The sequence below is a fragment of the Spinacia oleracea genome, chromosome 5 (genome assembly GCF_020520425.1).
Source record: "Spinacia oleracea cultivar Varoflay chromosome 5, BTI_SOV_V1, whole genome shotgun sequence".
In the NCBI taxonomy this organism is placed as follows: Eukaryota; Viridiplantae; Streptophyta; class Magnoliopsida; order Caryophyllales; family Amaranthaceae; genus Spinacia; species Spinacia oleracea.
In genome coordinates, this window is record NC_079491.1 from 80,722,596 (window position 1) to 80,749,891 (window position 27,296).

Genomic DNA, 27,296 nt, shown 5'->3' on the forward strand with positions numbered 1-27,296 from the left:
CCTTCTTGTTAGTAATGACTGTTAAAAATATAATTAAAAAACCTACTACTACCAAGATACAATATGCATTCATATAAATGATATTCAATATATTCATGAAGCATATAAAATAATAATTCTTAGGCAAAAAAAAAAATAGCAGTGTATAACGTTGCCGAAAAATTAAAAATTTCAAGTTCCACAGATTCTTGTGTGCATTTTCTCAAAATTCGTTTCATTGAACTAATTTAAATATACTGGAGTTTTAAAAATAAATTGAAAAATCGGCTATTAAAAATAGATTTTAGATTTTTCAAATTCGATTTTAAATCAAAATAAAACAGTAGTTCCATTAGAAACAATGCAAGGAACAAGCAATAAATTAATGTATGCACACAAATAAAGTCTAAAGGAAGATATATTTACCTTAGAAGATTGTCTGTTACACCTTGACTGGCCTTTATTTGACAATGAAATTCAGATCTCCCTTGTTCCTTTGAATATGTAGGACCGAGTTCCTTTCGTCAAGTTTCTTGTAATTGTTCCTCCTTCCAGGAACTTAACTCAGCAGGGTTGCCTGCTTATCAGCGAGTTCCGGCTCTGATACCAACTGTTATTTGGATGGAACACGTACAAGAGGGGGGGTGAATTGTAATTTGGAACTTGCTTCTAACTTTTTGCGGAATTATAAAAGAAACTTAAAAGCAAGTATAGAAAATAATGCAAGAGAGAATTTAGCGTGGAAATCTTCTTGAAAATTATCAAGAAGACAAAACCACGACCACGGGGGATTTTAACGACGAGCTCTCATTCATCAAGCGAACGACCCTGTTACTAACTTAATTGGAAACTCTATCAACCCAAGTTCCCCGTGAACTTAGGATCCCATACAAAGAGTATAACATTCACGCTTAGTTGTGTTTAATACTCTCTCAAGACTTTACTCAAAGCCTTTCCAAATACAATAGGAACTCACTCAAGTTCCTAACCCAAACCTGTTACAATATATGAGAAGCGTAGAAGAACTGTAAAGGAACAAGAACTTTAGTGTAGGAACTGAAGGAACTTAGAACTGAGGAACTCACTCATAAACGTGGAACAAATATATTTTCTTTAATTACCTTCCACGTAAACCATACTTTGTTGAATGACTGAGAAGTCAGACACCTTGGAATGAATGTTAAGATCCTCTTTTATAGAGTTGGAACTCCTAACTGCTTTCCCCATAATCTCTTCAACTAACAGCCATATTCCCATGTTCCTAGGCATGTACCCATGACCTCTATAGTTGATGAGAACGTGGTATATGAGCGTGGATATAATGTACTTGGGGAACAAGCTAATACCATGTAATGCATCCTAGTTTCTAGACGTGATCCTAACATCAATAACTAATATGTCAGTTATATGAAACGTGATATATTAAACGTGATTTAATAACTGATTTCATAGGATTCCCAAGTTAATAGGAGCCTACCTAATTAATCTACTGATGAACGTAAATTAATATTTGACTAACCTAGGATACCCAAATTAATAGGACTCTAATTAATTAATTAGTTAATTCCAAGATACCCAACTTAATAGGACTCTAATTAATTAACTAATTAATTCCAAAATATAAAACATATTTATCTTATTAAGAATCCTATACTTAGTCAATTACCTATTTATTTAAGGACTTTTAATCAAATTAAAACTCTTAAATAAACTATCCTAAATCACGTTTATATTCTAAACTTACTGACAATTAGATTAATGCATACTGACATTATATTTAGGATGCAGACCAAGTTCCTAAATGAAGGAAATAATGCCCTTGGTCCAAGTATGCATTCAATGTTAAGTCTAATAAATGCGGTTCAGTATTAATTAACAAGTTAATAATTCAGTGAGATCAAGTGAGCTGAATGCCTAGCTAGAGGCCGCTTCAGTTCAAGTGGAATTAATGATATTAATCCACATCTTACTCTTGACTGAACCCGTAGGGTCACACAAATAGTACGTAAACGGATCAAGTATTTAATGGCATTAAATACTCCATCTATGGATATTCGGAATCGACGGATCTTGGTTTCAGTGGGAGCTGAGATCGTCACAGGCAAGAAATGAATACTTTGGAAACGATGATATTGCCGGAAACGGAAATATGGATCGTATTGGAAATATAAATATTATCCAAGTCGTAGATGTTGCCGGAAACGGAAACATGGTACGTATCGGAAAATATTATCGGAAATGGAAATATTGCCGGAATCGGAAATATTGCCGGAAACGGAAATATTGTCAGAATCGGAAATATTATCGGAATCGGAAAATAATTCCGGAAACGGAAATATTAAATATTTGTTCGAAACGGAAATTGATTCCGGAATCGAAAATGTTGAATATTGTTCGTATCGGAAATGAATTCCGGAATCGGGAAATTAATCGGAAGCGTATCGTACGAATTAGCATCGGACGAGGCCTGCCAGACGAAGGCCCAGCACGAAGCCGGGCCATCGCCCAGCAAGCCAGCGCGCCACAAACGCACCAGCCAAGGCTGCGCCAGGCCCACCGCAAGGCAGGCCCAGCGCGCGCCAAGGCTACGGCAGCGTGTGGGCTTGCGGCAGTGGGCTGCGAGCTCGCGGGTTGCGCGCGCGCGCATGGCGCCCCTCGTGGGCTGCTGTGTGTGCGTGTGTGTTTGTGTGCTACTCGAATCCTAAAGCTACCGGGATTTGTCATATGATTAAATCTAATCCTAAAAGATTTAGTTTATTTAATTAGAGTCCTAGTAGGATTATAATTAAATAAATTAGTATCCTAATAGGATTCCAAATCCTTTTCCATAACTCTATAAATAGGTGCCTAGGGTTACATATTTACATCGAGCATTCAAGTATTCAAAGTGAGTTTTTGAGAGCAAAATTCAGTCATACAATTGCCTATAAAGTGCCGAAAATTCAGAGTACCTTAAGGGCGATTCTAGTTGGTCAATCTTAAGGCGGATCCGGACGTGCTGTGGACTATCTACGGAGGGACGACACTTGGAGTCCTAAAGACTTGTTCTTGTTCGGTTCGGACGCAGCTAGGGAAGGCACGCAACAAAGAGTATGCATCTAAACTATGCTAAATGATTATGTGTAAATAATATGTTTTCCTGGCTTTATGGTTTTTCCGCATGATTTATGAATTGTCATATGTATCATAACCTAACAGTGGTATCACGAGCCTCTTATTATTTTCATAATCTAAATTGCATGAACATGGTTAAATATTACAAATTTGCAAGAATTAAAAGGGGTGATTAATTTTCGTAATTGTTAATTAATTGCAAATTGCGTTTATTTAATTATACGTACGCAGTTTTTCGGCAGTTTCTTCGTTACTCATCCAAATCGAGTGATTTTTATGTCAATTCCGCATGTAAAAGGCATTCTAAAATTTTGACAAAAATAATCTTTTTCTGCCGAACCCAGAATTCTCAAATTCGAAGCCTAACTATGACTTTTCGGAGGTTTTAGTTTTTCGAATGCAAAATTTAGTAAATTTAAAATGTTAAATTAAATATTTGCGATTCTTGTTGATAAATCTTGAATTTTTGATTGACCTACTGTATATGTTTAACAAGTTTGAATGCCTAGCCTTGTTAATTATGCAATCTAATTTGTAATTATGATTAATTTGTTGAAAATTAGAATAATTTAGAATTAATTTGATTTTCATAATTAATTATAATTTAATTAGATACCTATGATTAAAAACCACCATAAGAATTGTAAATTTATGTTAAATTTTAAATTTTTATGACCTAGACTTGAATCCATGTTAATCGGAAATCAATTGAATAATAAATTTTCGATTTTTCGCCCTAAAATTATGAAATTAATATTATTTATTAATTTGTCATTAATTTTAAATATAAATTTTTAAATTTTATGCGATTCGCTCATATAACTTGCACGCACAAAGCAATGGACGCTACGTGTTACCCTTAAGGGGTGTTGTATAGTGCGGGCATGTGACGACGAGCAAGGGAGCTCGTCGCCCATGCGGCACGAATGCAATGAGCAAGGCCATGGTGCACGAGCACAAGGCAGCAGCCCTGCCTTGTGTCGTGGGCTGTGAGTAATGGACGAATGGGCGAGGGCTAAAGCAAGGCACAACACTCGCGTGTGGGCAGCAAGCGAGCTGCGCCACAGCGCGCACTGCCTTGCGCAAGCGTGCGGAGCCTCGCGCGCAGCGAGCGCAAGCTCGCGTGCCACGAGTGCTACGCCCAGCGTCGATGCCTCACGCAGCGAGCGATGGCTCGCAGGATCGAGCGCTGGCAAGCGCGCGCAGCGAGCGCTGGCTCGCATGAAGCGAGCGCTGGCGAGCGAGCGCAGCGAGCGATGGCTCGCGTGCATCGAGTGCTGGCGCGTGCAGCGAGCACCAGCTCGCATGATGCCTTGCGAAGGAAAGCAGCAGCAGCGATGCGAAGCAGCGCATGGGCTGCGCGCACATGGCCAGCGATGGCTGTGTGCGTGTGGCCCATGGGCGTACGTTGCGTGGGGTTGTTGCGTTGCGATTAGATCGTTTTGAAATTTTAATTTGAAATTTTTAGTTTACGTAATTTTAATTAATTTAAAAATTAATAATTTAAATTATTTTCTTGGATTTTAATTTTGAATATTGTAATTATAATAAATTTTATTTATTCTAATTATTTTACTAAAATTAAAATCATGAATTAATTTAAATACGACTGAAATTAAATTAAACTTTTGGATTCAATTATAAATTTATATGAGCTTTAAATTTTAATTAAATTTGTATGTTTCCGGTTAGACTAGAAATACATTTTTATGTTTAAAATTAGTAAAGCATATGAATTTATTGGTTTAAGTGGGAGCCCTTTTAGTCATAAACTCTTGATTAGGTCTACAAATCCTTAAGGTTAAAACAACTTGATTAGAATTAATGAGGACTGAATAATTGGTAGATTATTGGTGCCCTTGATTAATTACTGCAAATGTTTACGTGATGCATAATGTGTTTTACTAACCAGCTATGTGGGCCATTCATGATAATGAATGGGTGAATGGTATATATTGTATATGTACTGTTTTGCAGGTTATGAAGTGACTAGTATGGCCCAAATAGGATAGAAAATATGGTTTGCGTACCATTAATTTGAATGTAATTGGTCTAAAGTACCAAAGTTGTTTTTCAATTCAAATATGGTCTGCGTACCATCAAATAGTTGTAATTAGTTTTAATTATAGCTTATCCTATTTGAAGAAAATGGTGCCTCCCACGGAGATTTTCAAGACGGACTTTGAAGTTAAAGCTTCAAGATGAAGTCGGGCCATACTAGATCACATTTATCTTATGCATGTTTTAAGTGATTTATTGCTTTTAAATATGTCTTAAAATGCATGAGATCAAAAGCTTGATTATGTTGCATGATTAAGGATTTTAGTTCACTTAAAATCTAACCAACATAGTAAGAGCCTTAAGTTCCAAACTTAAAAAATTGAGTTAAAAGGTGCCATGCCAAAATATACACTTGCTTGGATATCCTTTACATCAATCTAGTAATAGTTTTCGCTCAGCGAGGTGTTACTTATTGGTCCTAAAGGGGCAAGGTACACAAATAATTGTGAGTACATGTTAGTTTTGGTGAAACTCAACGATATAAGTAAGGAGTCCTTTTATGTCGTGGCAAAATCGATAGGTTTACCTAATAAGTTCTTAGACGTACCTATCAACCAAGAATAGTTTCTAGACTATTAGCAAAAGGCTTTTGCTTACCTAAGATGTTTTAGGATTAAGTCGACAAACTGTGCTTAGTTCTTCAATGATTTTAGGATCTTAGAATCATTTTATTCACACCTGCCGGAACACATAACTTGAATAAAATGCTTAATAAACATTGAATTATGCATGTATGCTAGAATTTAAGTTTATTAAGAGAAACTGTGAATGGTTATTTATTTGTTTATTCTTTTTTATTGTAGTTTCTAAATATGGCAAACAACAATCAAAACATCATCATAGGTTCTGAGCTTATGGTCAAGCTGAACCTGGCAAATTTTCTTGAATGGGAAGCTAAGCTAGTTGAAATAGTCAAACTCAATGGACTTGAGTATGTACTGTCACATCCCATGCCAAGCTACTATGCCAGAGACATGACCCCTGAGAGATTTTACGCCTGGGATGCGGATCTCAAAAAGATTATGAGTCTCATGCTGAACAATATCCCTGATGATTGGGCTAGAAGGTTTGTAGCCTATGAACCTTTTACGCTCATCAAGAATCCGAGGGATATCTGTCGTGGAAGCACGGAGGACAGGGACCTGAACGTCCATGAGTTGATTGAATCAATGTCTGGTCTAAAGGTTAGTTCTCCCAACAGGTGTTATAGGATGGAGGTCCAAGAAACACATGTTCAGCTCCTTCGCACTAAACAGAAGGTAGGCGTCCCACTGAGGTTTCATGTGGATCTTATGCGTTCATACCTTGATCGCCTAAGTCTACTAGGAACACCAATAAACGAAAGGATGGCAGTCTCTATCTTGCTCAATTCACTACACAGTGGGTTTGGTCGCTTCAAGCAACTATACCTAAGTGAACCAAGAGAAGAAACAGTTGCAGAATTTGTTCACCTTGTCAGAAAGGCTGAAATAATACTGGACTTTGAAGCCAAAGATTTACTCAAGGCTAGAAGGAGACCGTTCAAGAAAGGTGGAAAGTCCAAGGGCAATGCTAAATCAAAGCAGGACAAGTCCACATCAACCTGTCTTTATTGTGATGGAATAGGCCATTACAAAAGAGAATGTCCAAAGCTAAAGGAAGATCAGAAGAACGGAACAGTCGTTCCATCTTCAGGTATTTTCGTTATAGACTGTATACTTGCTAATTCAACTTCTTGGGTATTAGATACAGGTTGTGGCTCACACTTATGTTCCAATCCACAGGGACTAAGAAGAAGTAGAAAGTTAAGCAAGGGTGAAGTCGACCTACGAGTGGAAAATGGAGCACGGATTGCTGCATTAGCTATAGGAACTTACTAATTGTCGTTGCCCTCCGGGCTAGTTTTGGAACTGGAAGAATGTTTCCATGTTCCAAGTCTTACTAAAAACATCATTTCAGTTTCTTGCTTAGATGCTAAGGGATTTTCCTTTTTAATAAAAGACAATAGTTGTTCGTTTTATTTTAAAGAGATGTTTTATGGATCTGCTAGATTAGTCAATGGACTTTATTTATTAGATCACGACAAACAAGTATATAACATAAATACCAAAAGGGCCAAAAAGGATGATTCAGATCTCACCTATCTGTGGCATTGTCGATTAGGCCATATAAACTTGAAACGCTTAGAAAGACTTCAAAAGGAAGGAATTCTAGAACCATTTGACTTAGAGGATTATGGTAAATGCGAATCATGTTTACTTGGCAAAATGACAAAGCAACCTTTCTCTAAAGTTGGAGAAAGAGCAAATGAACTATTGGGTTTAATCTATACAGATGTATGTGGACCAATGAGTACAAATGCTAGAGGTGGTTTCAGCTACTTTATCACTTTCACTGATGACTTCAGTAGATATGGTTATGTCTACCTAATGAAGCATAAGTCTGAATCCTTTGACAAATTCAAGGAATTTCAGAGTGAAGTAGAGAATCAATTAGGCAAGAAGATTAAAGCACTGCGGTCTGATAGAGGCGGTGAATATCTGAGCTATGAATTTGATGACCATCTGAAAGAATGTGGAATTCTATCAGAATTGACTCCTCCTGGAACACCACAATGGAACGGTGTGTCAGAACGGAGGAACAGAACCTTGCTAGACATGGTCAGGTCAATGATGGGTCAGGCCAAACTTCCATTAGAATTTTGGGGACATGCACTAAATACAGCTGCACTCACTATAAATAGAGCTCCGTCTAAAGCTTTCGAAAAGACTCCATATGAATTATGGTTTGGAAAGCCTCCAAATGTGTCTTTTCTGAAGATTTGGGGATGTGAAGTATACGTCAAACGATTGATTTCAGACAAACTTCATCCAAAATATGACAAATGTATCCTTGTGGGCTATCCAAACGAAACAAAGGGGTATTACTTCTACAATACATCTGAGAACAAGGTGTTTGTTGCTCGAGATGGTGTCATTTTGGAGAAAGATCACATTTCCAAAATGACAAGTGGGAGAAAAGTAGACCTCGAAGAAATTCGAGTCGAACAACAAACTCTAGAGAATGCTCAAGATGACATTCAGGATGAAACTCAGAGATCTTTAGAAGAATCTGGTGAGAATCATGGTCAAACTAGAAATGTAACCCCGCGTAGATCGCAAAGATATAGATCTCAACCGGAAAGGTACTTAGGTATTTTGACGAACGAGAGCTATGATGTTCTATTACTTGAAAGTGATGAACCTGCGACTTACAAACAAGCTATGACGAGCCCTAGCTCCAAGCAATGGCAAGAAGCCATGCAATCTGAATTAGACTCCATGTCTGAAAACCAAGTATTGGATTTGGTCGATTTGCCAGATGGCTACCAAGCCATTGGAAGCAAATGGGTTTTCAAACTGAAAAAGGACAAAGATAGGAAACTTGAAGTTTTCAAAGCTAGATTGGTTGCAAAAGGTTACAGGCAAGTCCACGTTGTGGATTACGATGAAACCTTTTCACCAGTTGCAATGCTAAAGTCTATTCGGATAATGCTAGCAATCGCTGCATATTACGATTACGAAATATGGCAGATGGATGTCAAAACTGCTTTCTTAAACGGCGTTTTAACAGAAACTGTGTTTATGACACAACCTGAAGGTTTTGAGGATCCAAAGAATGCTAAAAAGGTATGCAAGCTAAAGAAGTCAATCTACGGATTGAAGCAGGCATCCAGGAGCTGGAATATACGTTTTGATGAAGCAGTCAGTGACTTTGGTTTCATCAAGAACGCAGACGAATCTTGTGTATACAAGAAGGTCAGTGGGAGAAAAATTGCTTTCCTAGTATTATATGTCGACGACATATTACTTATCGGAAATGACATTCCTATGTTGAACTCTGTCAAGATTTGGCTTGGGAAATGTTTTTTGATGAAAGATCTAGGAGAAGCACAGTACATATTGGGCATCAAGATTTACAGAGATAGATCTAAAAAGATGATTGGGCTTAGTCAAAGCACTTACATCAATAAGGTGCTTGATAGGTTCAAGATGGCGGACTCCAAGCGAGGCTACCTACCCATGTCTCATGGAATGACTCTAAGCAAGAATCAGTGCCCAAAAACACTTGATGAGCGTAGACGAATGAATGGGATTCCATATGCATCATTGATTGGTTCAATAATGTATGCTATGATATGTACACGCCCGGATGTTGCGTACGCACTCAGTGCTACGAGCAGATACCAGTCAGACCCAGGAGAGGCGCATTGGACTGCTGCCAAGAATATTCTGAATTACCTGAAAAGGCACAAAGATGACTTCCTGGTCTATGGTGGAGATGATGAATTAATTGTTAAAGGCTATACGGACGCAAGTTTCCAAACCGACAAAGATGATTTCAGATCACATTCTGGGTTTGTCTTCTGCCTCAACGGAGGAGCAGTAAGCTGGAAAAGTGCTAAGCAAAGCACCATTGCGGATTCTACAACTGAAGCGGAGTACATTGCTGCACATGAAGCAGCAAAGGAAGCTATATGGCTAAGGAAGTTCATAGGTGAACTTGGTGTAGTCCCCTCCATTAAAGGACCAATAGCCCTGTATTGTGATAATAACGGAGCTATTGCACAGGCAAAGGAGCCTAGACACCACCAGAGAGTCAAGCATGTACTTCGTAGATTTCACCTTTTACGAGAGTTCGTTGAAAGAAAAGAAGTCGAGATAAACAAGATTGGAACTGATGACAACATATCAGATCCATTGACTAAACCTCTGCCGCAGGCGAAGCACAACTCGCACACTGCAGCTATGGGAATCAAGCATATTGAAGAATGGCTTTGATGACCCTGTTTAATGTTTTAAAGTTTTAGAGTTTAAATCTTTGTAAAACATTATTGGTTAATCATTCACAATAAATGAAAAGAATTCATTTTTCGATTTAATTTGTGGTTTATTAAATGATGAGTCCCTTCAATTTGACGATATATTCCTTAGCCATATAGCTTCCTTAGCCATATAGCTTCCTTTGCTGCTTCATGTGCAGCAATGTACTCCGCTTCAGTTGTAGAATCCGCAATGGTGCTTTGCTTAGCACTTTTCCAGCTTACTGCACCTCCGTTGAGGCAGAAGACAAACCCAGACTGTGATCTGAAATCATCTTTGTCGGTTTGGAAACTTGCGTCCGTATAGCCTTTAACAATTAATTCATCATCTCCACCATAGACCAGGAAGTCATCTTTATGCCTTTTCAGGTACTTCAGAATATTCTTGGCAGCAGTCCAATGTGCCTCTTCTGGGTCTGACTGGTATCTGCTCGTAGCACTGAGTGCGTACGCAACATCCGGGCGTGTACATATCATAGCATACATTATTGAACCAATCAATGATGCATACGGAATCCCATTCATTCGTCTACGCTCATCAAGTGTTTTTGGGCACTGAGTCTTGCTTAGAGTTATTCCATGAGACATGGGTAGGTAGCCTCGCTTGGAGTCTGCCATCTTGAACCTATCAAGCACCTTATTGATATAAGTGCTTTGACTAAGTCCAATCATCTTTTTAGATCTATCTCTGTAAATCTTGATCCCAATATGTATTGTGCTTCTCCTAGATCCTTCATCGAAAAACATTTCCCAAGCCAAATCTTGACAGAGTTCAACATAGGAATGTCATTTCCGATAAGTAATATGTCATCGACATATAATACTAGGAAAGCAATTTTGCTCCCACTGACCTTCTTGTATACACAAGATTCGTCTGCGTTCTTGATGAAACCAAAGTCACTGACTGCTTCATCAAAACGTATATTCCAGCTCCTGGATGCCTGCTTCAATCCGTAGATTGATTTCTTTAGCTTGCATACCTTTTTAGCATTCTTTGGATCCTCAAAACCTTCAGGCTGTGTCATAAACACAGTTTCTGATAAAACGCCGTTTAAGAAAGCGGTTTTGACATCCATCTGCCATATTTCGTAATCGTAATATGCTGCGATTGCTAACATTATCCGAATAGACTTTAGCATTGCAACTGGTGAAAAGGTTTCATCGTAATCCACACTGTGGACTTGCCTGTAACCTTTTGCAACCAATCTAGCTTTGAAAACTTCAAGTTTCCCATCCTTGTCCTTTTTCAGTTTGAAAACCCATTTGCTTCCAATGGCTTGGTAGCCATCTGGCAAATCGACCAAATCCCATACTTGGTTTTCTGACATGGACTCTAATTCAGATTGCATGGCTTCTTGCCATTGCTTGGAGCTAGGGCTCGTCATATCTTGTTTGTAAGTCGCAGGTTCATCACTTTCAAGTAATAGAACGTCATAGCTCTCGTTCGTCAAAATACCTAAGTACCTTTCCGGTTGGGATCTATATCTCTGCGATCTACGCGGGGTTACATCTCTAGATTGACCATGATCCTCACCAGATTCTTCTAAAGATCTCTGAGTTTCATCTTGAATGTCATCTTGAGCATTCTCTAGAGTTTGTTGTTCGACTCGAATTTCTGCGAGGTCTACTTTTCTCCCACTTGTCATTTTGGAAATGTGATCCTTCTCCAAAAAGACACCATCTCGAGCAACAAACACCTTGTTCTCAGATGTATTGTAGAAGTAATACCCCTTTGTTTCCTTTGGATAGCCCACAAGGAAACATTTGTCAGATTTTGGATGAAGTTTGTTTGAAATTAATTGTTTGACGTATACTTCACATCCCCAAATCTTAAGAAAAGACACTTTTGGAGGCTTTCCAAACCATAACTCATATGGAGTCTTTTCGACAGCTTTAGACGGAGCTCTATTTATAGTGAGTGCAGCTGTATTTAGTGCATGTCCCCAAAATTCTATTGGAAGTTCGGCCTGACCCATCATCGACCTAACCATGTCTAGCAAGGTTCTGTTCCTCCGTTCCAACACACCGTTCCATTGTGGTGTTCCAGGAGGGGTCAATTCTGATAGAATTCCACATTCTTTCAGATGGTCATCAAATTCATAACTCAGATATTCACCGTCTCTATCAGACCGCAGTGCCTTAATCTTCTTGCCTAATTGATTCTCTACTTCACTCTGAAATTCCATGAATTTATCAAAGAATTCAGACTTATGCTTCATTAGGTAGACATAACCATATCTACTGAAGTCATCAGTGAAAGTGATAAAGTAGCTGAAACCACCTCTAGCATTTGTACTCATTGGTCCATATACATCTGTATGGATTAAACCCAATAGTTCAGTTGCTCTTTCTCCAACTTTAGAGAAAGGTTGCTTTGTCATTTTGACAAGTAAACATGATTCGCACTTACCATAATCCTCTAAGTCAAATGGTTCTAGAATTCCTTCCTTTTGAAGTCTTTCCATGTGTTTCAAGTTAACATGGCCTAATCGACAATGCCACAGATAGGTGAGATCTGAATCATCCTTTTTGGCCTTTTTGGTATTTATGTTATAAACTTGTTTGTCGTGATCTAATAAATAAAGTCCATTGACTAATCTAGCAGATCCATAAAACATCTCTTTAAAATAAAACGAACAACTATTGTCTTTTATTAAAAAGGAAAATCCCTTAGCATCTATGTAGGAAACTGAAATGATGTTTTTAATAAGACTTGGAACATGGAAACACTCTTCCAGTTCCAAAACTAGCCCAGAGGGCAACGACAAATAATAAGTTCCTACAGCTAATGCAGCAATCCGTGCTCCATTTCCCACTCGTAGGTCGACTTCACCCTTGCTTAACTTTCTACTTATTCTTAGTCCCTGAGAGTTGGAACATAAGTGTGAGCCACAACCTGTATCTAATACCCAAGAAGTTGAATTAACAAGCGTACAGTCTATAACGAAAATACCTGAAGATGGAACGACTGTTCCGTTCTTCTGATCTTCCTTTAGCTTCAAGCAATCTCTCTTCCAATGCCCCTTCTTCTTACAGTAGAAGCATTCGGATTCAGAAGTAGGTTGACTGACCTTCCTCTTTTCAGACTTGGCGCCATTTTGCTTAGTTGGGCTGGCCTTGTTGCCACCTTTCTTAGCATTCCTCTTCTTTCCAGATTTCTTGAGCTTGCCCCCACGCACCATAAGCACATCTTTCTTATCACTTTTGAGCGTCTTTTCAGCGGTCTTCAGCATACCGTGAAGCTCAGTGAGCATTTTGTCCAGACTATTCATACTGTAGTTCAGTTTGAACTGATCATACCCGTTATGAAGAGAATAGAGGATGGTGTCTACAGCCATTTCCTGAGAGAATTGTTGATCCAGCCGACTCATATTCTCAATGAGTCCAATCATTTTGAGAACATGTGGAATTACAGACTCGCCTTTCTTAAGCTTGGTCTCAAGAATTTGCCTATGAGTCTCGAATCTTTCGACTCGAGCCAGATCTTGGAACATGTTCTTCAACTCACTGATGATTGTGAAAGCATCTGAGTTGATGAACGTTTTCTGCAGATCTGCACTCACGGTGGCGAGCATTAGACATTTCACATCCTTGTTGGCATCAATCCAACTATTTGAGGGCTGCCTGAGTTACCCCTTCGCCTGCGGCTTCGGGCATCGCCTCTTCCAGGACATACTCCTTTTCTTCCTACATAAGAACTATTTGCAAGTTCCTTTTCCAGTCAAGGAAGTTTTTCCCGCTCAACTTCTCCTTTTCGAGAATTCATCGAATGTTGAATGAATTGTTGTTTGCCATAATTAAAACTACAATTGAAAAGAATAAACAAATAAATAATCATTCACAGTTTCTCTTAATAAACTTAAATTCTAGCATACATGCATAATTCAATGTTCATTAAGCATTTTATTCAAGTTATGTGTTCCGACAGGTGTGAATAAAATGATTCCAAGATCCTAAAATCCATTGAAGAATTAAGCACATTATGTATTTAGACTTAATTCTAAAATCTTTTAGGTAAGCAAAAGCCTTTTGCTAATAGTCTAGAAACTATTCTTGGTTGATAGGCACGTCTAAGAACTTATTAGGTAAACCTATCGATTTTGCCACGACATAAAAGGACTCCTTACTTATATCGTTGAGTTTCACCAAAACTAACATGTACTCACAATTATTTGTGTACCTTACCCCTTTAGTATCGATAAGTAACACCTCGCTATGGCGGAAAACTATTACTAAGATCGATGAAGAAAGGATATCCAAGTAAGTGTTATTTTGGCATGGCACCTTTTAACTCAATTTTTAAGTTTGGAACTTAAAGCTCTTACTATGTTGGTTAGATTTTAAGTGAACTAAAATCCTTAATCATGCAACATAATCAAGCTTTGATCTCATGCATATTTAAGACATATTTAAAAGCAATAAATAACTTAAAACATGCATAAGATAAATGTGATCTAGTATGGCCCGACTTTATCTTGAAGCTTCAACTTCAAAGTCCGTCTTGAAAATCTCCGTGGGAGGCGCCATTTTCTTCAAATAGGATAAGCTATAATTAAACTAATTACAACTATTTGATGGTACGCAGACCATATTTGAATTGAAAAACAATTTTGGTACTTTAGACCAATTACATTCAAATTAATGGTACGCAGACCATATTTTCTATCCTATTTGGGCCATACTAGTCACTTCATAACCTGCAAAACAGTACATATACAATATATACCATTCACCCATTCATTATCATGAATGGCCCACATAGCTGGTTAGTAAAATACGTTATACATCACATAAATATTTGCAGCAATTAATCAAGGACACAAATAATCTACCAATTATTCAGTCCTTATTAATTCTAATCAAGTTGTTTAACCTTAAGGGATTTGTAGACCTAATCAAGAGTTTATGACTAAAATGCTACCACTTAAACCAATAAATTAATATGATTTACTAATTTTAAACATAAAAATGTATTTCTAGTCTAACTGGAAACATACAAATTTAATTAAAATTTAAAGCTCATATATATTTATAATCGATTCCATTAATTTAATTTATTTCAGTTGAATTAAACGAATTTAAATTAATTCAAGATTTAACTTTAGTAAAATAATTAGTATAAATAAAATTTATAATAATTATAATATTCAAAATTAAATCCAAGAAAACAATTTAAATTTCGAATTTTAAAATTAATTAAAATCGTTTCCGAACTGAAAAGTAAAATTAAAATCAAAACGTACCAATCGTCGCAAGACGAGGCACTTTGGGCTTGCGCCCAAGCCCCATCAAGCTACGAGGCAGCGCGCCCCGCTCGATTGATCGTAGCACAAAGCATACACAGCCACACGCCACAGCTGGCCACGCTGCAGCCTTGTGCTGTGTCGCGTGTTGCTGCGCAGGCCAACGCGCACCGAGCGAGGGATCGCTCCCTGCTCGCGCGTTCTGCTTGCTGGCTGAGCGAGCCAGGCGCGCTGTGGCGCGGCAGCATCGCTGCCCACATGCGTCTTGCTCGTCGCTCGTGCCTTGCATCGTCGCCCGTGCCCATCGTATAGCACATACGGCACTCACGCACAGGCTCCCTTGCCTCGTGCGCGCGCCATGCGCTATGTTGCTCGCTGCATTCGTACCGCACGGGCGACGAGCTCCCTTGCTCGTCGTCGCGTGCCCGCACTATACAACACCCCTTAAGGGTAACACGTAGCTTCCATTGCTTTGTGCGTGCAACATTAATGAGCGTTTTCATAAAAATTTAAAATTTTTAATTCAAAATTAATGACAAATTAATAAAACATATTAATTTCATAATTTTATGGCGAAAATTCGAAAATTTATTAATCAATTAATTTCTGATTAACATGCATTCAAATCTAGGTCATAAAAATTAAAATTTAACATAAATTAACAATTTTTATGGTGGATTTTAATCATAGATACCTAATTAAACTATTAATTAATTATGAAAATAAAATTAATTCTAAATTATTCGAATTTCAACAAATTAATAATAATTACAAATTAGGTTGTATAATTAACAAGGCTAGGCATTCAAACTTGTTAAACATATACTGTAGGTCAATCAAAAATTCAAGATTTATCAACAAGAATCGCAAATACTTAATTTAACATCTTAAATTTACAAACTTTTGCGTTCGAAAAACTAAAACCTCCGAAAACTCATAGTTAGGCTTCGAATTTGGGAATTCTGAGTTCGGCCGAAAAATACTAGTTTTGTCAAAAATTTAGAATGCCTTTTACATGCGGAATTGACACAAAAATCACTCGATTTGGATGAGTAACGAAGAAACTGCCGAAAAACTGCGTACATATAATTAAATAAACGCAATTTGCAATTAATTAACAATTACGAAAATTAATCACCCCTTTTAATTCCTTGCAAATTTGTGAAATTTAACCATGTTTATGCAATTTAGATTATGAAAATAATAAGAGGCTCGTGATACCACTGTTATGTTATGATTCATATGACAAAACATAAATCATGCGGAAAAACCATAAAGCCAGGAAAGCATATTATTTACACATAATCATTTAGCATAGTTTAGATGCATACACTTTGTTGCGTGCCCTCCCTAGCTGCGCCCGAACCGAACAAGAACAAGTTTTTAGGACTCCAAGTGTCGTCCCTCCGTAGATAGTCCACAGTACGTCCGGATCCGCCTCAAGATTGACCAACTAGAATCGCCCTTAAGGTACTAGGATTTTTGGCTAGGTTAGTGCAAGTGTATGGCTGAATTTTTCTTTCAAAAACTTACCTTTTGAATACTTCAATTGTCACTCTAAATAATGACCCTAGGCACTTATTTATAGAGATATGGAAAGGGAACCGGAATCCTACTAGGATACGAATTAATTAAACTAGAATCCTATTAGAACTCTAATTAATTAATTTATCCTTTTAGGTTTAGGAATTTAATCATATATCAAATCCTAATAGTTTTAGGAATCGTGTATGAACATAAACACACACACGGACGGCAGCCCACGAGGGGCGCCTATGCGCGCGCGGCCTGTGAGCTCGCAGCCCACGCCAGGAGGCCCACACGCTGCAGTGGCCTTAGCGCGCGCTGGGCCTGCCTTGCGGTGGGCCTGGGCGCTGCCTTGGCTTGGGGCGTTTGTGGCGCGCTGGCTTGCTGGGCGATGGCCCGGCTTCATGCTGGGCCTTCGTCCGGCAGGCCTCGTCCGATGCTTATTCGTACGATGCGCTTCCGATTAAATTCCCGGTTCCGGAATTCATTTCCGATACGAACAATATTTAATATTTCCGATTCCGGAATTAATTTCTGTTTCGAACAAATATTTAATATTTCCGTTTCCGGAATTATTTTCCAACTCCGATAATATTTCCGATTCTGACAATATTTCCGTTTCCGGCAATATTTCCGATTCCGGCAATATTTCCATTTCCATTAATATTTTCCGATACGTACCATGTTTCCGTTTCCGGCAACATCTACTACTTGGATAATATTTATATTTCCGATACGATCCATATTTCCGTTTCCGGCAATATCATCGTTTCCGGAGTATTCATTTCTTGCTTGTGACGATCTCAGCTCCCACTGAAACCAAGATCCGTCGATTCCGAATATCCATAGATGGAGTATTTAATGCCATTAAATACTTGATCCGTTTACGTCCTATTTGTGTGACCCTACGGGTTCAGTCAAGAGTAAGCTGTGGATTAATATTATTAATTCCACTTGAACTGAAGCGGCCTCTAGCTAGGCATTCAGCTCACTTGATCTCACTGAATTTTTAACTTGTTAATTAATACTGAACCGCATTTATTAGACTTAACATTGAATGCATACTTGGACCAAGGGCACTATTTCCTTCACATAGATGATTATGATGAGTATGAAATGGAAGAAAATGAGGAATTGAATGATGATGATCAAGTTGTTGAGGTTGAGAATCTGAATCCAGTGGTTCGTGAAACCACTATTGAATTGTCTAGTGGATCTGAAATAGAACCAAAAGCTAATAATGAGGTTAATAGAGTGCCGCAACATGATGATGAGGTTATGGATGAATATTCTTATCCGGGAGACAACATGGATGATCCAGAGGATCAAGATTTCACTCCCGAGTATTACAGAGAAAGAGATGATAGGCGTGATGCCGCTAGCATTTGAGTATTGTTTGTCCGAGTTAATTCTTCCAGTTAATGTTGAACAATGAATGAGCGAAGCTACTATTTATGAGTTTAGTTGAACAAGTCGTTCATTGAGTAAAGGATGTGGAATTCTCATTAAAGCAATAAAAGTACTTTGTTTTCTTTCAATACTCTTTTATAAGTTTCTAAGCTTGTTTTAATTCAAGTGAGTTCGAGCAATCAACGCAAAGGGATTATGTGTTTTATTTCTCGAATTAATTATTAACTAAGCGCATCGTGGTTAGTTTCCACTTGGCTATGTGGTTCGAACAAGTCAAGGGGGTGGCTAGTAGGTGGCTCCACTTTCCACATCATGTTCGAAATTTTATGCATTGTTGCAAAGTAATTTGATTGGTTTGTCGGTCTGTAACCTTAGAGTTTTCCATGTCAAACCCAATCATTAAAGTGAGTCTTGGATGATCAAGGAATATCCAATATTGTTAGGCACCTAGCCGCAGTACTTCAGAACCTAGGAGAGACTAGGCAAAATTCAATTAATGACCCTGCTAGGGGAATGTTCAAGATGGTATTCTGACAGGCTAAAGTCGTATCACCTAATCAAAAATAAACCTAACGTTCACCAACTAAAAATATAGCAAGGGAAGCAGGGATCGTATCCACATGGAAACAGGCGTTCTTTCTACTATTAAATTATTAATCTAGACTACTGGTAACAAGAGTCGGATTGGTTTGTATATTAAACTAAAACAAGTAATCAAATCGGAAAATAACAATATTAAAAGAATCTAGGGCAACGGTTCACCATAAATGCAGACCGGGATTGGACAACGGACAACAACAATCAATTAACAATCATAACTAGGAAAACATGCATCTCTCGAATCTTATGAATTCCTTAGGATAGAACAACTAGCGGGCTCTCGCTACGTACTAGAAATAATTCCTATCTAATAGCCACAGACCAAAAACATCAGATTTATACCTCTCGGCGCATAATCTAAGGTTAATCAAACTCAAATCAAAATAGCCCGGCCGAACAGAATTGACGAGCAATAATAATAAGCTATAGAAATTATAATCAATTAATCAATAATCAAGTCCACATATAATCCCAATCATGCATTCATGGATCCCCTAAACCCTAGAAATTAAACTATTCACTCATGATAATAAATAACAAAGCAATTAGCATAATGGAAAACATGATTAAAGCAACAAAATAAATTAAGGTAGGAAATAATACCGAATTGAAGAACAAATAAAATAATAAAGCTTGGATCTTTACTTGAAATTAAAAACTAAGTATTTGAATAATTGGAGAGAAAACTAGAAATAAACTAAGTATTGAAAACTAGAATAATAGATGTCACTAAAAATATAAGGGGCTAGTATTTATAGTTTGCCCAAAATAGAGCCCAAAATCGGAAATAAAAACTCGCGAAATACGCTGGAGGTTGGCGTCGCCCGATCGGGCGACGCTTCGCCCGATCGGGCGATGTGCTGATAGTCGGCCCGATCGGGCGGTTGCAAAATGCCCAGAACAACGCCCAGAATGACCGCCCGATCCGGATCGGGCGAAGCCCACCGGATCGGGCGCGTGTTGAAACTGCACGACCCTCTATCTTCAAAACAACATATCTCCTTCGATATTCGTCGGAATTAGGCGAGTGACCACTTGTTGGAAAGCTAGTGAAGTATAGAATCCAACCCAATTAGAATTACATCATTTGGAGTTGTAGAACTTGAGTTATGCTTAAAATAGTGGACTATAGTCATTTTTGTACTTCTTTCGTTATTCGCTTTGCTTCAAAACTCTTCAAACTTAATGTTTGTGCTCTCGAAAATACATAATCTCTTGTATTGATTCAAATGAGTAGGAAATGCACAAAAATGTGCTAATTCCTACAATGATGAACCTGAAACTACAAACACACTACAAGGAGCACATTAGTACTAAAAATCGCTCCGAAGAGCTCATTTGAGATCAAAAAGTACTAAGGGACGGGGGTAAAAACTCTATATAAAACACACATATCAAAGTCCCCCAAGCTAGATCCTTGCTTGTCCCTAAGCAAGAAAATCATCGATAAATACAAGACCAACTTCACCCCCACCATATTTCAAAATGAAAAACATAATTCAAGGCAAAATCTAACGAGCATGCATCAATTTCAACCAATCAAATCCACCCAACCACAAATCCTCCCTAACAATCGTCACGCAAAGCGAACCACAAGTGCACAATGGAATTCAAGACTAGTGCTCACACACTCATCACTCATTTATGTGGCGGGTAAAAGATGTACCCGTTCGCTCTCCTCCCAACATATAAGTGAACAATGCCCTCCCAAACTCACAACACTCGTGTGTTTAGAAAAACATACACTCAACCTAGTAGTCGACTTGAAATATGTCATGTCATAACTTGCATTGATAAACAACTATTTTCACATAAGTACGACTCTATGCACAAAGGTCGGAAGGTCTTCAAAGCTTGTAATGTTAGGCTTAGGTAAGGGTGCGGTAAATTTGGGTATAATGTGAGCTTTAAAGCCTTGGCTTTGGGGAGCATAAATCCTAAAAACAACCGTGAACAATCAACATAATGACCATAATCTCCCACTCAACACATGAAAAACAACAAATAGCCAACACCATAATTTCTTGCCTTTTTTCACAATTGTAACCAATCACTCATAAGGATATGAATTTGCAGAACTTGATTGAAACAACACTTTGAACGTTTTATGAGAGTAATAGATTTTTCTCTTTCTTTTCTTTTTCAATCTCTCTTTTTTTTTCTTTTTTAGCAACCTTCACATTTGTTTTGTATTTTCATCTCTTTTCATTTTCAACTCATTTTCAACAACAAACATGATAAGACGAACTCCATTTTCAATACCCACTTTGTGCTCAAAATGTAGCACACTACAACTCCCTCACCTCACTACTATTAGCTCCCCCAAGCTAGGCTTGGGACTTGTAACCAATGGGGTTTTTCATGGGCTTGTAATATGGCTAGTCACCGAATAAAAGGGCACAAGCAACAACATGGGTAGAAAAGGAGGGGACAAATGTATCTAATTTCATCTGAAGGCTACCTAAATAGAAAAATGCCTTCGTCCTCCACAATGTGCATGTATATGAGTCATAAAACACTACTAATAGTTGCAAATCAATACTCAAAATCAATGACACACCAGGAAGCTATCACACATCCTAACCAAATCAACTAGTCAAGCACCAAGTCCACAAATAGTTAGTCGAAGTTGACTCATGTTAAGGCATCAAAGCAATCGAATATCAAATCATGGCTAACACATCTACATTGCCCGTCATCAAATACCAAGAATCAAAACAATTTTCGTTCAAGGGGCACAGGGAAGCATGATATTGTATTCATCGGAACGTATTTTTGTATTTTTTTTTTTTTCAAAAGCAATAAACTACTCTAGAAAACATTAAACACACCAAATTAAACACACAAAAATAAGTAAATGCAAAAATAAAAGGAAAAACATACCTAATATGTACAAGTGGGTGAAACACCCCCCAAGCTAAATCAGACAATGTCCTCATTGGCTCAAGGGGTATCATGAGGAAAGTGAGCAACCCGTGGCTTATTTGTCGCTGATTCGCAAATCGCCCGATCGGGCAGCAGATCGCCCGATCGGGCAGCAGATCGCCCGATCGGGCAGCAGATCGCCCGATGGGGCGAATTTCGAACCTTTTCGTTGAATCTGTGCGCGCCCGATCGGGCGCACCTCGCCCGATCCGGATCGGGCGAAATGCAATGCCTTGTTTTATTGACTTTTCTCAGCTCAGAATCCTTCCTTGACCTTTCTACGACGTCATCATCAACCGCCCGATCGGGCGGAATTTCGCCCGATCGGGCATTTCACTCGCCTTTTGTGTCGATCGGGCCACTTTCGCCCGGTCGGGCGATTTCCCAAATTTTTCTTTGTATCGACACGCGCCCGATCGGGCGCTCTTTGCCCGATCCTGGTCGGGCGAAATGCAAGCTGCTCCGTTTGGCTTTGATTCAACTTTTTCGAGCTTGGGGGCTTAGACCTGCATAACATTAAACACCAAAACCGTAAAATACACTCATCTCGCCTCTCCAATACCAAGGACTACACTGAATAACACACTTGATCAAAAATTATACTAAAACACACAAAACGAAAGCATAAAGTACACTACAGAAAGCAATAAATGGATAGTTAAGTACTCATCCCCTATTAGATTGGTGTAATGTCCCCATTACACAATCTCAGTTTATGCACAGACAATGAAAGGAAGGGGATGAGAGCCACGACAACTCATCGAATGGGGGCACCAAAGATGATGCCATCTGGTGTCAAATCAATTGCCTTGGATGAGCTATGTGGCGCGGGGGGTGACAGACCACGACCCCGATCATGAATGCGATGCCCACCGTTCACCGAACTTTCGGCCTTTCGGGTCTCAGCATCATCAAATCGTGCTTCCCTTCGAACCCATGCCGAAGAGTTCATACTCCGATTACCTCCACCTGCAAAACAATTTGAAACATGCTCTTTTTCCGAAGGATTATTGGAGTTAGTATGAGTCAATTTAGTATTAAAATAATCATTAGAAACATTGACTCCAAAACATGACTCCTCTACCATAGGGCTCTTAGCAACATGGGTTAAATTGAAAGTAACCTTGTCATCCCCCACATTTAAGGTCAGCTTGCCATTCTTGACATCTATGATTGCCCCCGCAGTGTGTAGGAAAGGTCAACCTAAAATAATAGGGATCTGCCTGTCCTCTTCCATGTCCAACACAACAAAATCAACAGGGATAAAAAATTTACCTACTCTAACAGGCACATCTTCTAGAACACCTAGGGGGTATTTTACAGATCGATCGGCCATTTGCAGAGTTATGTTGGTAACTTTTATATCACCCATGTTCAATTTACTACAGACAGACAAGGGCATGACACTAACACTGGCACCTAAATCACATAAGGCTTTGTCAATAAAAAGGTTGCCAATATTACACGGGATAGAGAAACTCCCGAGGTCCTTCAACTTGGGTGGAGACTTATTTTGTAGTAAGGCACTGCACTCTTCAGTAAATGCAACAGTCTCCACCTCACTAAATGCTCTCTTCCTAGTCAAGATGTCTTTCATGTATTTAGCATATGCAGGTACTTGAGTAATTAATTCAGTGAAAGGGACCGTTACCTGCAGATTCTTTACCACTTCTAAGAACTTACCAAACTGCTTGTCTAGCTTGTTCTTTAGCTGACGATGAGGGAAGGGAAGTTTGATAGGTGGAACTTGTATCTCAACTTTCTTATCAACCCTTGTGTCAGCTTCCTTCTCTTTGACCACATTCTCACTTTCTCTTGGCACAACACCACTTACAGATACTTCAACCCCTTCCTCTATAGTCATAGGTGGCCCATCATACTCATATCCACTCCGCAAAGTGACAGCATTTACAGACTCTCTGGTCACAGGCTGTGAAGGGAGTTGACCCTTGGGTCTCTCTGCGAGAGTAGTAGCCATTTGTGCCAACTGTTTATCCATGATCTTGTTATGAGCAGTGAGGGCATCGATTTTGGCATCCTTTTCGCTCAGAGACTTCTGCAATTCTAACATCATATTCCGCATCTCAACAAGCATGGGATCAGGCTGTGTGGGTTGAGGCTGTGGAGGAAAGCCAGGTGGTCCACTAGGCTGCGGGTTGTAGTTACTTCGCGGTTGGTAGGGCTGTTGTGGTGGTGGTTGGTAAGGTTGTTGTGGTGTGGAATCTGGTGGGGGTTCTGAACATTAGTACTCCTATATGATAATAGGGGGTTGTTTTTATACCCCTCATTGTATGAGTTGGAGTACGGATTGTTCTGCTTGTAGGCCTGGAATGCATTGCATTGTTCAATAGAGCTCCTACATTCCGGTGCATAATGACCTTGCATCCCACAACTATTACAGACATTGGCGAACTGAGCACTCATTGCGGCGACACTAGCTTGTTGGGTGGCTTGGGAAGATGCATTTTGCATATTATCCAGCTTGTGATGTAGGGCAGTTAGCCGAGCAGTAAGCTGTTCAATAGAGTTCATCTCATGCTTAACACCACGATCGGCAAAACCTCTAGGATTCCCATATTGGGCACTATGGATGGCTATCTCCTCAATCACCTCTAAAGCTCTAGGCACCTCCAGTTGCATAAATCTCCCACTGGCAGCTGAATCCAAAAGACACCTAGACTCATTACCCAGACCATTATAGAACTGCTGAACCAGGAACCAGTCCTCCAAACCATGGTGTGGGCACTCTCTTTGCAAGTCCTTGAATCTTTCCCAAACCTCGAACAAACTCTCATCTGCTTGTTGAGAGATACCTAATATCTGTCCCCTTAGACGAGCTGTCTTCTCAGGTGGGAAATATTTAACATAGAATGCAAGGGCCAAAGAATTCCAATCGGTGATTTTCATAGTTGCGCGGTTGAGACTATTAATCCATAGCTTTGCCTTCCCACTCAATGAAAATGGAAAGAGTATCTCCATAGTCTGCTCTGGTGTTAAATTCTCCTGCTTAATGGTGGCACAATACTGAATGAAAGACTGAATATGGAGATTAGGATCTTCACCCTTTTCCCCACCGAATTGGTGTCTCTCGATCATGTTTATCAGCTGGGGTTCGATCTTGAAATTCTCGACCGCAATGGAAGGCATGATTGCCTTGGGGAGCATAGACAGACTTGGTTTAGAGTAGTCTGTAAGCCTTGGCACAAGTGGGGGTGGCGGTGGTGGTGCTTGGTCACCCATCTCTGAATCTGTATGGAATAGATTGCTAATCAGATAGTCGGATTCAGAGTCAGAATAGTCTCTCAACTGTTTAACGAATCTACGCCGTCTACGAAAGGTCCGTTCAGGTTCAGGATCGAACGAAGTCAGATCGCTGGTATGGACAGTCCTGGGCATAAACAAGCAAAAACTACAAAACAGTCGTGAGATCCGGTCTCAAGGAACGGGAGTCCCTTGAGAAGTAACAAACAATAATCTAGAAAAACAATTAATAACAGAAAATAAAACCGTGTCCCCGGCAACGGCGCCAAAATTTGACAGGCTAAAGTCGTATCACCTAATCAAAAATAAACCTAACGTTCACCAACTAAAAATATAGCAAGGGAAGCAGGGATCGTATCCACAAGGAAACAGGCGTTCTTTCTACTATTAAATTATTAATCTAGACTACTGGTAACAAGAGTTGGATTGGTTTGTATATTAAACTAAAACAAGTAATCAAATCAGAAAATAACAATATTAAAAGAATCTAGGGCTACGGTTCACCATAAATGCAGACCGGGATTGGACAACGGACAACAACAATCAATTAACAATCATAACTAGGAAAACATGCATCTCTCGAATCTTATGAATTCCTTAGGATAGAACAACTAGCGGGCTCTCGCTACGTACTAGAAATAATTCCTATCTAATAGCCACAGACCAAAAACATCAGATTTATACCTCTCGGCACATAATCTAAGGTTAATCAAACTCAAATCAAAATAGCCCGGGCGAACAGAATTGACGAGCAATAATAATAAGCTATAGAAATTATAATCAATTAATCAATAATCAAGTCCACATATAATCCCAATCATGCATTCATGGATCCCCTAAACCCTAGAAATTAAACTACTCACTCATGATAATAAATAACAAAGCAATTAGCATAATGGAAAACATAATTAAAGGAACAAAATAAATTAAGGTAGGAAATAATACCGAATTGAAGAACAAATAAAATAATAAAGCTTGGATCTTTACTTGAAATTAAAAACTAAGTATTTGAATAATTGGAGAGAAAACTAGAAATAAACTAAGTATTGAAAACTAGAATAATAGATGTCACTAAAAATATAAGGGGCTAGTATTTATAGTTTGCCCAAAATAGAGCCCAAAATCGGAAATAAAAACTCGCGAAATACGCTGGAGGTTGGCGTCGCCCGATCGGGCGACGCTTCGCCCGATCGGGCGATGTGCTCGATAGTCGGCCCGATCGGGCGAAATTCCGCCCAATCGGGCGGTTGCAAAATGCCCAGAATGACCGCCCGATCCGGATCGGGCGAAGCCCGCCCGATCGGGCGCGTGTTGAAACTGCACGACCCTCTATCTTCAAAACGACATATCTCCTTCGTTATTCGTCGGAATTAGGCGAGTGACCACTTGTTGGAAAGCTAGTGAAGTCTAGAATCCAACCCAATTGGAATTACATCATCTAGAGTTGTAGAACTTGAGTTATGCTTAAAATAGTGGACTATAGTCACTTTTGTACTTCTTTCGTTATTCGCTTTGCTTCATAACTCTTCAAACTTAATGTTTGTGCTCTCGAAAGTACATAATCTCTTGTATTGATTCAAATGAGTAGGAAATGCACAAAAATGTGCTAATTCCTACAATGATGAACCTGAAACTACAAACACACTACAAGGAGCACATTAGTACTAAAAATCGCTCCGAAGAGCTCATTTGAGATCAAAAAGTACTAAGGGACGGGGGTAAAAACTCTATATAAAACACACATATCATATTCTAGAGTAATCTTCCACTGTACCAAGGGGAGTCTGACCTAAGTGTACTAGAGAACTGTCTTAGAAAGTTTGATAAATTGATGGTTGTTGTAAACTGTCCAGAGAACCTTAGGGTTAATAGTGTTGTGTATTACCTTATGGGAGAAGCTGATTTGTGGAGGCAAAGGTGTGTGAACGCTTTGAGAGCTACACCTGGATTGGATGGGAATCATTCAAAGATGCCTTAAGAACAAAATTTTACCAACCGTACTTGAAAATGCAGAAAGACCAAGAGTGCATTGAGCTAAAGATGGATGTGATGGTTGTGACGGAATACTATTCCAAGGTATAGAATTGTCTAGATTTGCACCTGAAGTGGTGGCAACGGAGGAGCTTAGGGCTCAAAGGTTTGAAAATGGATTGTCAAATGGATTCATAGTTGTTACTATCTGGAGAGATCCTTACTTCTCTAGATACCCTCTATATATAGAAAGGTCGCTCCTCTGTATGGACTACAGGTGAGGAAGAACAAGATTGCAAGAGAAACTGGCAAAAAGAGAAAGGATGTTGGGAACCAGAGTCATTGAGGTACCCATAATTATACCA

General features: G+C 39.0%; 1 non-coding gene across 1 annotated transcript; it reads left to right on the plus strand.

Moving 5' to 3' along the window:
* The first annotated feature begins 24,427 nt into the window (after window positions 1-24,427).
* LOC130462185 (small nucleolar RNA R71) lies at window positions 24,428-24,534 on the plus strand. The gene has a single exon (XR_008922316.1). It is a non-coding gene; the product is annotated as a small nucleolar RNA R71 (small nucleolar RNA).
* Window positions 24,535-27,296: the final 2,762 nt, after the last annotated feature.